Raw genomic sequence first — 12447 nt, forward strand, 5'->3', positions numbered from 1 at the left:
GAGATGGCAGTGGCATGTCAGCCACCAAAAGAGAACCTCCTAGGAATGGATTTGGGGGCCAACAGGAATTGGATGAATGCAGTATTGGATTGTTAAATTTGCAGTGCCTATGGAAGAGCTATGCAGAGCTATGGAAGTGTTTTTGTTTTTGTTTTTGTTTTTTTAAATAAGCAGAAGTTAGAAATACAGGATTAGAGAGTCCTGAGATAGACCTACCAATGGAAGCCATCTGCAGAAGTTAAACTGAAGGATAGGGATTAAAAGTGCCACTGGACTCTGCGGGGAGAGAAAAATTGGTAGCCCAGGAAACAACCTAGGAGAGCTGCTTTTTAAAGGCCAATAGAGGAAGAGCTCTAGTAAAGGAGACTGGAAAAAAACAAAGAAGTAAACCATATATAGTAGGACTATGTCACAGAGGCTAAGGGAGGCAGAAGAAAATTTCGTGACCAGATGATTTTATTGTGTTGAGTTCAATAAAGAATTTGAAGGGAGTGAAAGCTAAGAAGAGGTGATTGCATTTAGGGGGTAGGAAGTCACCAGTGATTATCCAGCTTATAGAACAGCAAACTCTGTTTCCTTGGCAGAGATTACCAACTTCAGAGGTAGCTTATTTTTCTAACAGCCACAGGGGCTTAGTTACTTCATCTCTTTGTCTCTAACTCTGGCTAAAGGAGAAACTTTTTATAGAGAAAAAACAGCTTTTTTTTTTTTACTGGGATTTAACAATTATGGAAAGAAGAACTAACTTCACTAAGCTTTAAGCTTAAACAAGCTTCTATTGCTTGTTTGAACGTAAGAAAAGATACTTCAGTTTTCAGTATTTTCCAATATTTACATTGGGCCAAAATCTACCTTATAATGGCATAAGAGAAGATATTAACATAGTTAGCTAAAAAAGGTAGGTACTGGTGCACCTGGGTGGCTCAGTGGTTGAGCATCTGCCTTCTGCTCAGGTTGTGATCCCAGGGTCCTGGGATCAAGTCCCACATCAGGCTCCCTGCAGGGAGCCACTTCTACCTCTGCCTATGTCTCTGCCTCTCTCTCTATCTCTCACTTTCTCTCTCTCTCTCTCTGTCTCTCATGAATAAATAAAGTCTTTTTTAAAAATGTAGGTACCATAATGTCTTTAAATCTCGCTCTTCATGTGTGTGTATCATTCATAACTTTTTAAAGATATAATTGGCATATAATGTTAGTTTCAGGTGTACAATAGGGTGACTCAATATTTGTGTATGTTGCACAATGATCATTTTTTATTCTTTTATTATTTTTTCACAATGATCATTTCAAGTCTAGTTCATATCTGTCATGATACATAGTTTTTTTCTTATGATAAGAACTTTTAAGATCTACTCCCTTATCAACATTCAAATAAGCAACACAGTATTATTAACTATAGTCATGATGCTGTATATTACATTCCCCTGACTTACTTATTTTATGAACAGAAGTTTTACTTTTTGACCTTTTTCACCCATTTCGCTCACACCCCACACACCTCCCATCTCTGGCAGCCACCAATCTGTTATCTCTCTGTGAGCTTGATTTTGTTTTTGTTTTAATTCCATCTATAAGTTTCCATCTTCTTGACCCTGATGCATTTAGGACTTGTCTGCTAAATAAGCGACCATCTTTATTTTTTTTAAGGTTTTATTTATTTATTCATGAGACGCAGAGAGAGAGGCAGAGACATAGGCAGAGAGAGAAGCAGGCTCCATGCAGGGAGACCGATGTGGGACTCAGTCCTAAGACTACATGATCACGCCCTGAGCTGAAGGCAGGCGCTCAGCTGCTGAGCCATGCAGGCGTCCTGCCACTATCTTTAAAACAATGAGAATGGGCATTTGTGGAAAAGGTTATCCATTTCCTTTTTCTCTCTCTCTCTTTTTTTTTTTTTCCTTTTTCTCTTTTCTGAGAGAACTATTATTGGAGCAACTAAGTGCCCAGATTTAAAAACAAATCTCTCTGGTTCCTCAGTCTGGTCCTCAGACTTCCCAATCTCTCTGGACTCTGAATGTATCCATATGACTGAATTCTGACCAATGAGATGGAGCACAGATTGTTGGAAGGAAATTCCAGAAAGTTTACCTGAAAGAGGAACAAACAGCTAAGAAAACCCCTTTTGGTCTTTCCTTCTCCTTTTCTGTTTCTTTCATAGGATGTGACATTATGGCTGTAACTCCAGCACCAATTTCAGACAAATGAAGCGACCTCAACTATGGCTGACCATGAGGATAGGAGCTTGGGTCTCCTTTGTTTTGTGAAGCCGCCATGTCATGCTTAAACAGCCACATCTGGATTTCTTTTACATGAGAAAATAAATCTTTATGTGTTTCAGCTACGTTATTTTGGGTTTTCTGTTATTGTAGCAGAACCTAATTTTGACACAGTACGACCTAAATAACCAAGAGGAACTCTTCATGAAGGAAGCTTGTTCTGTCCCATATGCCTTATTTAAATAAAAACATTTTCATTTCTCTGAGACTCTTTCTCTAGAAGAGTTCAGAAAACATTAGACCAACTACCTGGACATTTTGAGTTGTTTAAATACTCTTGGTTTCATTTGGACATGAAAAATATATCTCAGATGACCAAATATTTCTTGTTTTTTTTTTTTGTTTTTTTTTTTGGCACAACTGAAACAGTTCCTTAAAAGGTTCTATGAAATAAAGAAATATCCCCAGGGTTATTGAGTAGCTGAGTTAAAAGTTCCAACCAGTGATTTTCATAAGGGAAAAACAAGAGCAGGTCAACAAAAGGACGTATCGTTGGAAGGACCTGGTACCCTAAGTCCAGGGACCTGGGACCCCAACCCAGAAAGCCATCACATTGGGATTTATGAACTCAGCTGAGACTGACATCTTTCTTCCCATCTTTCCCAAACCTGACTCACCCTTTCCTTACAGGTTTCCCAAATCTTAGGTTCAATGAAGCACATCCTCCCGGCCCCTTCCTTCCCCTTTGATCACTTTGTAACTAGATATTTTACTAGCTTCTTCTTAGCTTTCTCCTCTGCTCCAGTTCCTTCTTCAAAGTTGCTGTTATTCCAGGCCCCTTTCTTTCTGTTAATAGTATTTCTTCTTCTGTTGGTGGATCATTTAATAACAAAAAGACTAAAAATATCCTTGGGGCGCCTGGCTGGCTCAGTCAGTAGAGCTCAAGCCCGACGTGGGAGGTAGAGATTACTTAATACATAAAAGGCTTTCAAAATTAAAAAATTAAATCAGAGCGCCTGGATGGTTCAGTGGGTTAAGCGTCCGACTCTTGGTTTGCTAGGTCATGATCTCAAGGTCATTAGATCAAGCCCCACATTGGGCTCCTTGCTCAGCAGCATGTCTGCTGGAGAGTCTCTTTCTTCCTCTACCCCTTCCCCTCTCACACAACACGTTCTCTCTCAAATTATCTAATTAATTAATAAATTAAATTAAAATATTTTTTTCTCCCCTTGTTCATCAGCCAGTCACCAAATTCTACTGATTTAGGGTCCAAAATTTCTCTCAGATTGAGCCCTCTTGTTTCCATCCTCATCTCCATCTCCGGAATCCAGACCTTCATGGCCACTTGCCTGAACTGTTTTTATAGCCCTCTGATTCCTCTTCCTTCTGATTCTGGTGCCTTCCCTCCTCAATCATTCTACACATTGCTGCCAGAATTGTCTTCCTCACAGTGTGACTTCTGTAAATCTTTGATACAGTGTCACTTCTTTAATGTGTTCATTTAAGGGCCATCTTATAGGTGCTCATTAGGTACTAGGAGTAACTGGAGGCCCTGTGGACATAAATATAAAGAAGACCCAGTGCTGGTGGAGATGGTGGCTTACCAAGACATAAACAGGTAAAAATGCTATAAAGGTGCACAGCCGGAGATGATACCACAGCTTTGGGATTTGGAAAAGTCTATTTGTAGGTAACATCTGAGCTGAGTCTTAAGAGCAAAATAGGTTTTAGCTGGCTGATGATGGTGGAAAGGGAGAAGGGAGGAAGTAACCTGAGCAAAGGAAACATCACCAAAGGCTTGGGAGCAGCAATGACTTGTGTGTACAGAGAAACACAAGAAGCTGTTTCTAGAAGGTGAAGTGTGACACCATGGTCAGAGGCAAGTCCGGAGAGGTGGACTGTGTGAACTTAAATGTCCACAGATTTCATTTCCTCCAGAAATTCAGGGCTAATCAATATTGCTTAGTTCACTTAAAGGTGAGAAAGGTCTCCTTTTGTTTATCTTCTTCATGAATACCACTTTTCACATCTTGTCTGCAGTCTAAAGGGCTGCAGGGAGGGGACAGGATTTTGTAGGTTGGGAATCAGAAAGTGTTAATCCGGCCTAGCTCCACCTGACCTGCTTGATGATTCCCACTAGAAGCTAGATTTGTGTTGTATGTTGGCTTTCTGTTCCTCATTGGTAAAGCTTTCCCAGACTACTAGAGTTCATGGTTGAGGAACTTCCCCTTATGTGTTCAGTGAAGCATTCCCCTCTTTCAGGTCCTTCTTACATTTCTCCTCCTTACATTTCTCCTTACATTTACTGGCATTAGGAGACCCAGTGTCTCATTCTTCTTGATGTAGTTTTGTTCCATTAGGTGTTGTCAGTGAGAAGCGTCCTTCCAGCAGCCACTGATTTGATTGATACTTGATGCATCTTTCAAATCTTTTTACAAATCCAATCCTTACCACTATCCTCATTAGTTGAGTATTTTGATCTCAGCCATGCTCCATTCTTCTCTTGCTTGCATGAAATGGCACCTGGAAGATTTGAGGCCATTCAGGACTATAGACCTGCATAGAAGTATGCTGGAACATTCTAAAGTAGTTAATTACTGAACACCTGCTATATGCTGCTCCTTTACCCGGTACACTTTGAAATCCTTTAAAACTCAGCTCAATTCTCACCTCCTTGGTGAAAGACCTGATTTCCTCAGGCAAAAATCAGTCTCTTTGAACCCCATAGCTTTTTATCTGCATGTCTATTAAAGCATAGCACATTGCATTATATGGTTAACTGTTTGCATTTCTGTCTCCCCCACTAGATGGTGATGTCCTCAAGGGCAGGGATTATGACCTGTTTACCTTTGTGACATTCATTTATTCACTCATTCAATACATTTAAAAAAATACCTACTAGGTATCAGGAGCTAAACACACACACACAACTCATACTCAGTACACAACAGAGACATGTCTATGCTAGTAGATAATAGACTCCAATGAGAGGTAAATAAACAGGCAATTATAACTCCGTTTTGAAAATGCAATGTTGAACATACAGAGGAGCACATAAAAAGGGCACCTCCCTTTAAGAATCAGAGAAGGCTTCCTGGAGGAAGTATCCTCTAAACTGAGGTCAGAAAGATTGAGTAGGTGTTAGATATAAAGTGGATGGAGGATAGGATGGGAACAAGGAGGGCAAAGTATTCTGAAGCACACAGGAAATAGCTCAAAACCCAAGAGGAGAAGACATAGTGTATGCTGAGATTGAATATCCTGTAGCCTGTCTAGAGCTAAGAGGAAAATGTCAAAGCTGGAGATGTAAAGGGGGCAATATCATAACAGACTCAAAGATAGGTACTACAGTTTATTCAAATTTGTTTCTTTCTCCAGTGCCTCGCAAAGTACTTGACTAATAAGTAGCTGGCTAATAAACATCTGTGGAAGAGAGGGAGAAAGAAGGAATGGCTCAGCACTCCAGTGGGTGGTATATAAATGACATGAAATGCAGATCCTGCCTGCCCTCAGGGCTATTGAGAGACAAGACATATCTGTCAAAATATGTAAATAAAAATGGGCCCCTTTGATTCAATACCAAAAGAGAGCAACGCAGGCAAACCTGGTTAACTCTGGAGAGATTGCTGTCACCAGAACTTGTCAGGGAAGCCTGCATCAAGAGGATGAGGTCTGAACTACATCTGTAAGATAAGTATGGTTTAAGCAGGAAGAAATGAAAAAACAGATTTTGACATTTTACTTCGTGGAGGTGAGAGGCAAGGTGAAGGAGGAAGAGAATCCCTTTTAAACTATTCTTGGTTCCTCTTCCTATCAACTTCTGTTTAATGAAGAGGTGTTTTGAGAACATCAGCATGTTTGCTAGAGAGATCCGACTGCATAGAGCGTGAGACTCTGTCTAGAAAGACCTGTTCATGGAATCAGAGCCCAAGAGACTCATGTTCATACACTTGACCCAAAGTGAATATACTCTTTAGTATGGATTTGTGTTATGAAAAAAAAAAGCAGTACAGAAATACAAAATATGTTCAGTGTTAATTGTTCAACTAAAATAAAACCATTTTCCAAAAAGGATCAATTTTGCTTTACAAAAGCAACCAATATCCTACAAATTAGAAGCAATAATTAACCAAGAAAATTCTAGAACAACAAGTCTTTGGATAGTTTCTTGAGCCTGTGTAATGGAATTTAACTTCTACTATCCTGGCTAAGTCTTCTATTAGCTGTGCTGGCATTTTTGCCTATTGTCTTATAAACGCATTCCAGTTACAGCTTGCATATCACAATTGGATATCTTTGATTTTTTCCCCCAATTTTAGTGCAGGAAATTATTTTCTGTCAATGTAATGGTTTATATGTTATAAAATTAAAACTTATTTTCTCCTCATTTCTTTTCTGTTAAGCTTTAAAAAATTTCAACATTCTTTTTCAGTCTTTGCTATTGTTTGCAACACTCCCAAATTTAGAATAATCCTTAAATTTTCTTATTGAGCATTTTTCCTCCTCCTCTCTTAGAAAATCCTTAAATTTTTGCCCATCACATTCATGCTTTTTATTTATAGACTGTGACTTAAAAGTGTGAGTTCACTGTAGAATTTCAAAATGTACTTGTAGACAAATATACTGACCAGATTTATTATTTCCCTGCACATCCTTCTCTTAAGCAGGCTAGCCATACTTATATATTCCTTTATAATAATTTTAGCAGTTTTAAATCCTCCTGCCCAAGTCCATTTGAATTGATACTGAAAATAAAATTTTATAAGATATGATCATGAGATAAATTTTTTTTTAAGATTTTTATTTATTTATTCATGAGAGACACACAGAGAGAGAGTCAAAGACAGGCAGAGGGAGAAACAGGCTCCATGCAGGGAGCCCAATGCGGAACTGGATCTCGGGTCTCCAGGATCATGCCCTAGACTGAAGGTGGCGCTAAACCGCTGAGCCACCCGGGCTGCCCGCCCCCCCAATTTTTTTAATCATTAGTTAACATTTACTAGCAGTGCTGTATTGTACTCAAGCTGCTTTCTACTAGTGAGCCAGAGCTGATTAGAGTAAACTTGGAAGAAATTTGTAAACCATTGCTTTCAGCTTGGTGTCTTAAAATCTGCCACAATGAGAATTTGTACACCAGAGAAATCAGCAAACCCTACAAATTGGGATTTACTTTTTCTACCTCTATCAAAACCACTTGTTAGACTATATTTCACTGAATCTAAGATGTTGTTGCTTAAAAGCTGGACAATTATTTTATACATCACAAAGAATAAGAAACATTGTCAGTTAGACTATAATATAACCTTTTTTTTTTTTTGGTAAAGTGTATTTCCCTTTCAAAGGTATTAAAATGTGGAAAAATATATCTTAGAATCAATGATATATGACAATGAGGTCTCACATATTTTCTACAATTAGAACATGAGACAATGAGAAATTTCCTCAGTAGGCTCTGTCTATTGTGGAAATCGTAGTTTGGGGGATTTTGGACTGAGTCAATACAAAAGAGATCTTTTTGGAATTATTTGATTACCTTCTTACCTAAATACTGTTACACTCTTAGTTTGTTTCTAATCTTTTGGAATAATGCACACATTTTCTTTAAAAAAAATGCAGCTAGCCTCATACTTTTCCATGATATTGTCAATAGTATTTTAAATGAATTAATTTCTTTTTTTAAATGAATTAATTTCTTGACAGTAACACTTGCATCTATACTTCAGTCCGCTAGTCAATTTATATAAAAATTATAACATGTTTATTACTGATTTCTTTTTTTTAAAAGATATATTTATTTGAGAGAGAGAGAGAGCGCGAGTGAATAGGGAGGGGTAGAGGAAGAGGGAGGGAGAAATTTTAGCAGACTCCTCACTGAGCTCAGAGCCCGACAGGGGACTTGATCTCAGGACCCTGAGATCATGACCTGAGCTGAAACCAAGAGTCTGACGCGCAACCAATTGCACCACCCAGGGGCCCCACTAATGATTTATTTCTTAATAATCATGCCCTTCCTCTCCTGCTGAGTTGCTTCTGAACTTAAAGGTTAATGAAACTGAAGCACATTTTAAAACTTTCTTTGTGAGCCATGATAAGTTCTCTGTTCTTAACAGAAAAACAGTAACATGGAACTACATATGTGGTTGTCTCTCTTGCCAGTTAGGTTATTTATATCTTATCAGAAAAAAAGCCATTGTATTGATATATCTACCTGCTACTTAACAGGGCGAAACTTAATTATGACATTGTAGGAAACCAATGATCAGGGAGTGTATAAATAACTCATTCACTAAACTCAAAATACAAATGGCCAGCAGATAATTTATGGTGACAATGTAAATGGCAAAAATGCTAGGAGATAACAAGTACTGGTTTTTAAAAGATCAAACATCAAAGCAAACTGCAGTGTTGAATCCATTTTGAAAACCACTTATTCTGAATAAATGTTATGTTTGAAAAGACAAAGAGCTGGATAATCACTTGTGAGCAGGAAAATAAATCATTTGTTGTTATAGAATTTGAAAAATCAACGCTGTGACTTTTAGATTGTCCAGTAATTTCCTTTGCAGCTAGTAATTTTTAAAACATAGCTACAAAACAGTTTTGCTATTCCTACTGAATACTTGATGAGTGATGATTTATATAGAAAAGGAGTAAAAGCAAGGAGTGTTTCTTATGGAGTTTATGCTTTGTGTAACTCTAGGAGTCTCACACATCAAATGTGCTTTCACTATTAAGATAAGGAAACTATTTGCCAACCCTCATTTAATCCGAAAGTAGACTCTGTGTGGTATGTATCATAAGTGTCAATTATTAAAATTACTATCATTTATGTTGCTATGAAATGAATATAGATTTTATGTGTGGAAATGAGCCACCTGCATTTTATTTTTTAAAAATAGGTGTAATCTCATCTTGCATTTAACTAATTTAGCCATGTACCATGAATCCTTGAGCATCTGCTGTCATTCTATTTCCCTTTATCTATTCTGTTTCTCTCTCCATCATCCATCATCACTGCATCTTCACACACTGTGTACTCTCTGAGTGCATGACTCTGTAGTATATGCAGCCATTCTTGCTAAATTATATTTCCTAAAAAATACTTACCCTTTGGAGAACAATATATTTTGTAAGGTATGACATTAAGCTCTGTAAACCTGACAAAATCCATTTTGAGATTTTTTTTTTTCCTAAAGAAATTAAATTTCGAAAGTGCTGAGATGTTAAGCAATGAATAAAACAAGGGAATAAATAATTCACTAATGTATTAATAAATATTTCAGTGCTGAATGGAGTCCTGGTTAATGCATGTTAATATCTTAGTAAGTGAAATTCTTTGAATGTTTTATATGTTACAACTTAAACTATTTAATATTACTAGTCATGGATTTATAGATAAAATATTTAACGAAAGTCAGTAATGAATATGAAAAGGACACTTTACAGGTGTTTTAATAAATGAACTCCATAATAGTATAAGACATTCAAAGGCAAAGATATGTATTTATCATCCTCTAAATCTGATTTTGTTGTAGAGTCCTTATTAGGACTCTTTTTACTTAAAATAGATTGTCAGGGTGAATTCTGAACACAAATATTAAGAGGCTCATTGCTATTTCAATGAGCTTATGACCTCTCTTTATATTACACTTTTGTCCCTGAAATGTTGTCTTCAGAGATTTTTAAAGAATATTTTTAAAAGATTTTGTTTATTTATTTATTCATGAGAGACACAGAGAGGCAGAGACACAGGCAGAAGGAGAGGCAGGCTCAATGCAGGGAGCCCGATGTGGACTCGATCTCAGCACTCTGTGATCATGCCCTGGGCTGAAGGCAGACGCTCAACTGCTGAGCCACCCAGGTGTCCCAGATGGATTTTTTTTTTCCAGATGGATTTTTTTAAATACGAAATTTATTTTTGCTACTTCAGCCTTAAGCAGTGCATTTTTAATAATTTGACATTATCCTGTAGGATGAAGAGTTTATTAGGGCTGCCAACTGCAAACTGTCCCTCTGATCAATACACTGCACGTTAGTGATACTGCACACATGCTCACATTCAACGAGTTAAGTCTCTTAACCTCACAAACCTTTGTGTGCACAGAAGAATATAATTTCAGAAAGTGTTTTCTGGCAGGGCACTTTTGACATTTTGGACCTGATAACTCCTTGTTGTGGAGACTGCCCTGTCCTGTATACTGTAGGATATTTAGAAATATCCTGTCCTTTTTTTTTTTTCTCTAAATCCAATGGCCAACATAGAGTACATCATTAGTTTCAGATGTAGAGTTCAGTAACTCATCAGTTGCATATAATACCAGTGCTCGGGGATCCCTGGGTGGCACAGCGATTTAGCACTTGCCTTTGGCCCAGGGCGCGATCCTGGAGACCCGGGATCGAATCCCACATCGGGCTCCCGGTGCATGGAGCCTGCTTCTCCCTCTGCCTATGTCTCTGCCTCTCTCTCTCTGTGTGTGTGACTATCATAAATAAATAAAAATTAAAAAAAAAATACCAGTGCTCATCACATCCCATGCCCTCCTTAATACCCATCACCCAGTTACCCCATTTCCCTACCCACTTCCCCTCCAGCAACTCTCAGTTTTTCCCTATAGTTAAGAAGAAATATCCTGACTTTTGTATGCTACATGCCAGGAACTGTTCCTGTTCCTTTCCCCCATTGTGATGACTAAATATATCTCCAAACATTGCCAAATGACCCCTAGGAAACAAAATCATCCCTTGTTGAGAACCACTGATTTTACAGTAATATGTTTTCTGGAAGGAAGTTAGGAATTATAACATAAGAAAGTATCAAAAGTCCTTTACTATAACAGAAAGTGGCTAGTAATCTATAATGATTATTCCTGTAAAATCAACTTTATTGAAATGTATATTACATAGATTTTAATTGTACAGTTTGATGAGTTTTAACAAATATGTACATCCATGTTGCCTTGGCCCAGTCGAGATATAGAATGTTTCCAGGGTGCCTGGCTGGCTCAGTCCATGGAGCTTGTGAGTTTTGATCTCACAGTCGTGAGTTTGAGCCCCATATTGGGCATAGAGATTACTTAAAAATGTATAATATATATATAGAGAGAACATTTCCATCATCTTAGAGAGTTTCATTTTGCTGCTTTGCTGTCAATCCTGGCCTGTACTAATCCAAGCCCTGGCCCAGAAAAGCACCGACTTCTATAGTAATAAGGTAGTTTTGGCTGTTCTAGAACTTCCTATAAATGGAATAAAAAAGTATACACTCTTTTGTGTCTGACCTCTTTCACTCAATTAAATCTCTGTGAGATTTATCAATATTGTTGTATATATTAGAAATTTGTTCAGTTTTATATCCATTTGTCTGGTTATATCCAATCTGTTTATTCACTCACCTGTTAATGGACTTGAGGTTGTTTTCAGTTTGGGTCTATCACAAACAAAACTTTTTTTTGAACATTCATGTGCAAGCCTTTGTGTAGACATATATTTTTTATATCTTTTAGGTAAACACCTAAAACTGGCATTGCCATATCAGAAGATAGTTGTTTTATTACATTTAGAGACAGATAGTTATACCATTTTACACTCTTACCAACAACACCTGAGAGTTCCAGTTGTTACACATTATCATGAACACTTGATATTGTCAGTCATTTTAATTTTAGCTGTTTTCATGATTCTGTAGAGATCTCTCGTCATGATTTTAATTTGCTTTTTTCCTGATAACTAATGAAGTTGAGTGTATTTTTATGGGCTGATAAGCCATCCATGCATCTTCCTTTGTGAAGTGTTTGCTTAAGGCTTTTGCACATTTTCCAATTGGGTTACTTTCTTATTGAGTTGTGAAGAGTTCTTTATATTCTGGATACAAGGACTTCATCATATGTGTGTATGGATATATATGTATATATAGTATATATGTATGTACACATATATACAGTGAATACTTTATCTGGTCTTATAGATAGACTTTCTGGGACAGAGCCACTATAAAGATTGCATTTAAAGGATCTCATTATTTGAAATAAGTCCTTCTGAGATTATTTTTATAAAGCAAACACCTAAGCACAGGTTTATTCTATTTTCATATAAATGGTTCTTAAAGCTTGCATAATCCTAAATCATAGTAGTTACACATAAAAAAACTCCACTCATTCCTTAACACAACTACTAACAATTCTGTAATTGTAAATAATCAAAAATCTAAAAAGCAACACTTACTTTATCAAAT

At 37.2% G+C, this 12447-nt stretch overlaps 1 protein-coding gene across 4 annotated transcripts in view; it reads left to right on the forward strand.

Annotated features, from left to right (window-relative positions):
* The window catches only part of MARK1 (microtubule affinity regulating kinase 1), a 319041-nt gene that overhangs the window by 3807 nt on the left and 302787 nt on the right, over positions 1-12447 (forward strand). The gene's annotated exons all lie outside the window — the stretch shown is intronic.

Source organism: Vulpes vulpes, chromosome 5 (genome assembly GCF_048418805.1).
Source record: "Vulpes vulpes isolate BD-2025 chromosome 5, VulVul3, whole genome shotgun sequence".
In the NCBI taxonomy this organism is placed as follows: domain Eukaryota; kingdom Metazoa; phylum Chordata; class Mammalia; order Carnivora; family Canidae; genus Vulpes; species Vulpes vulpes.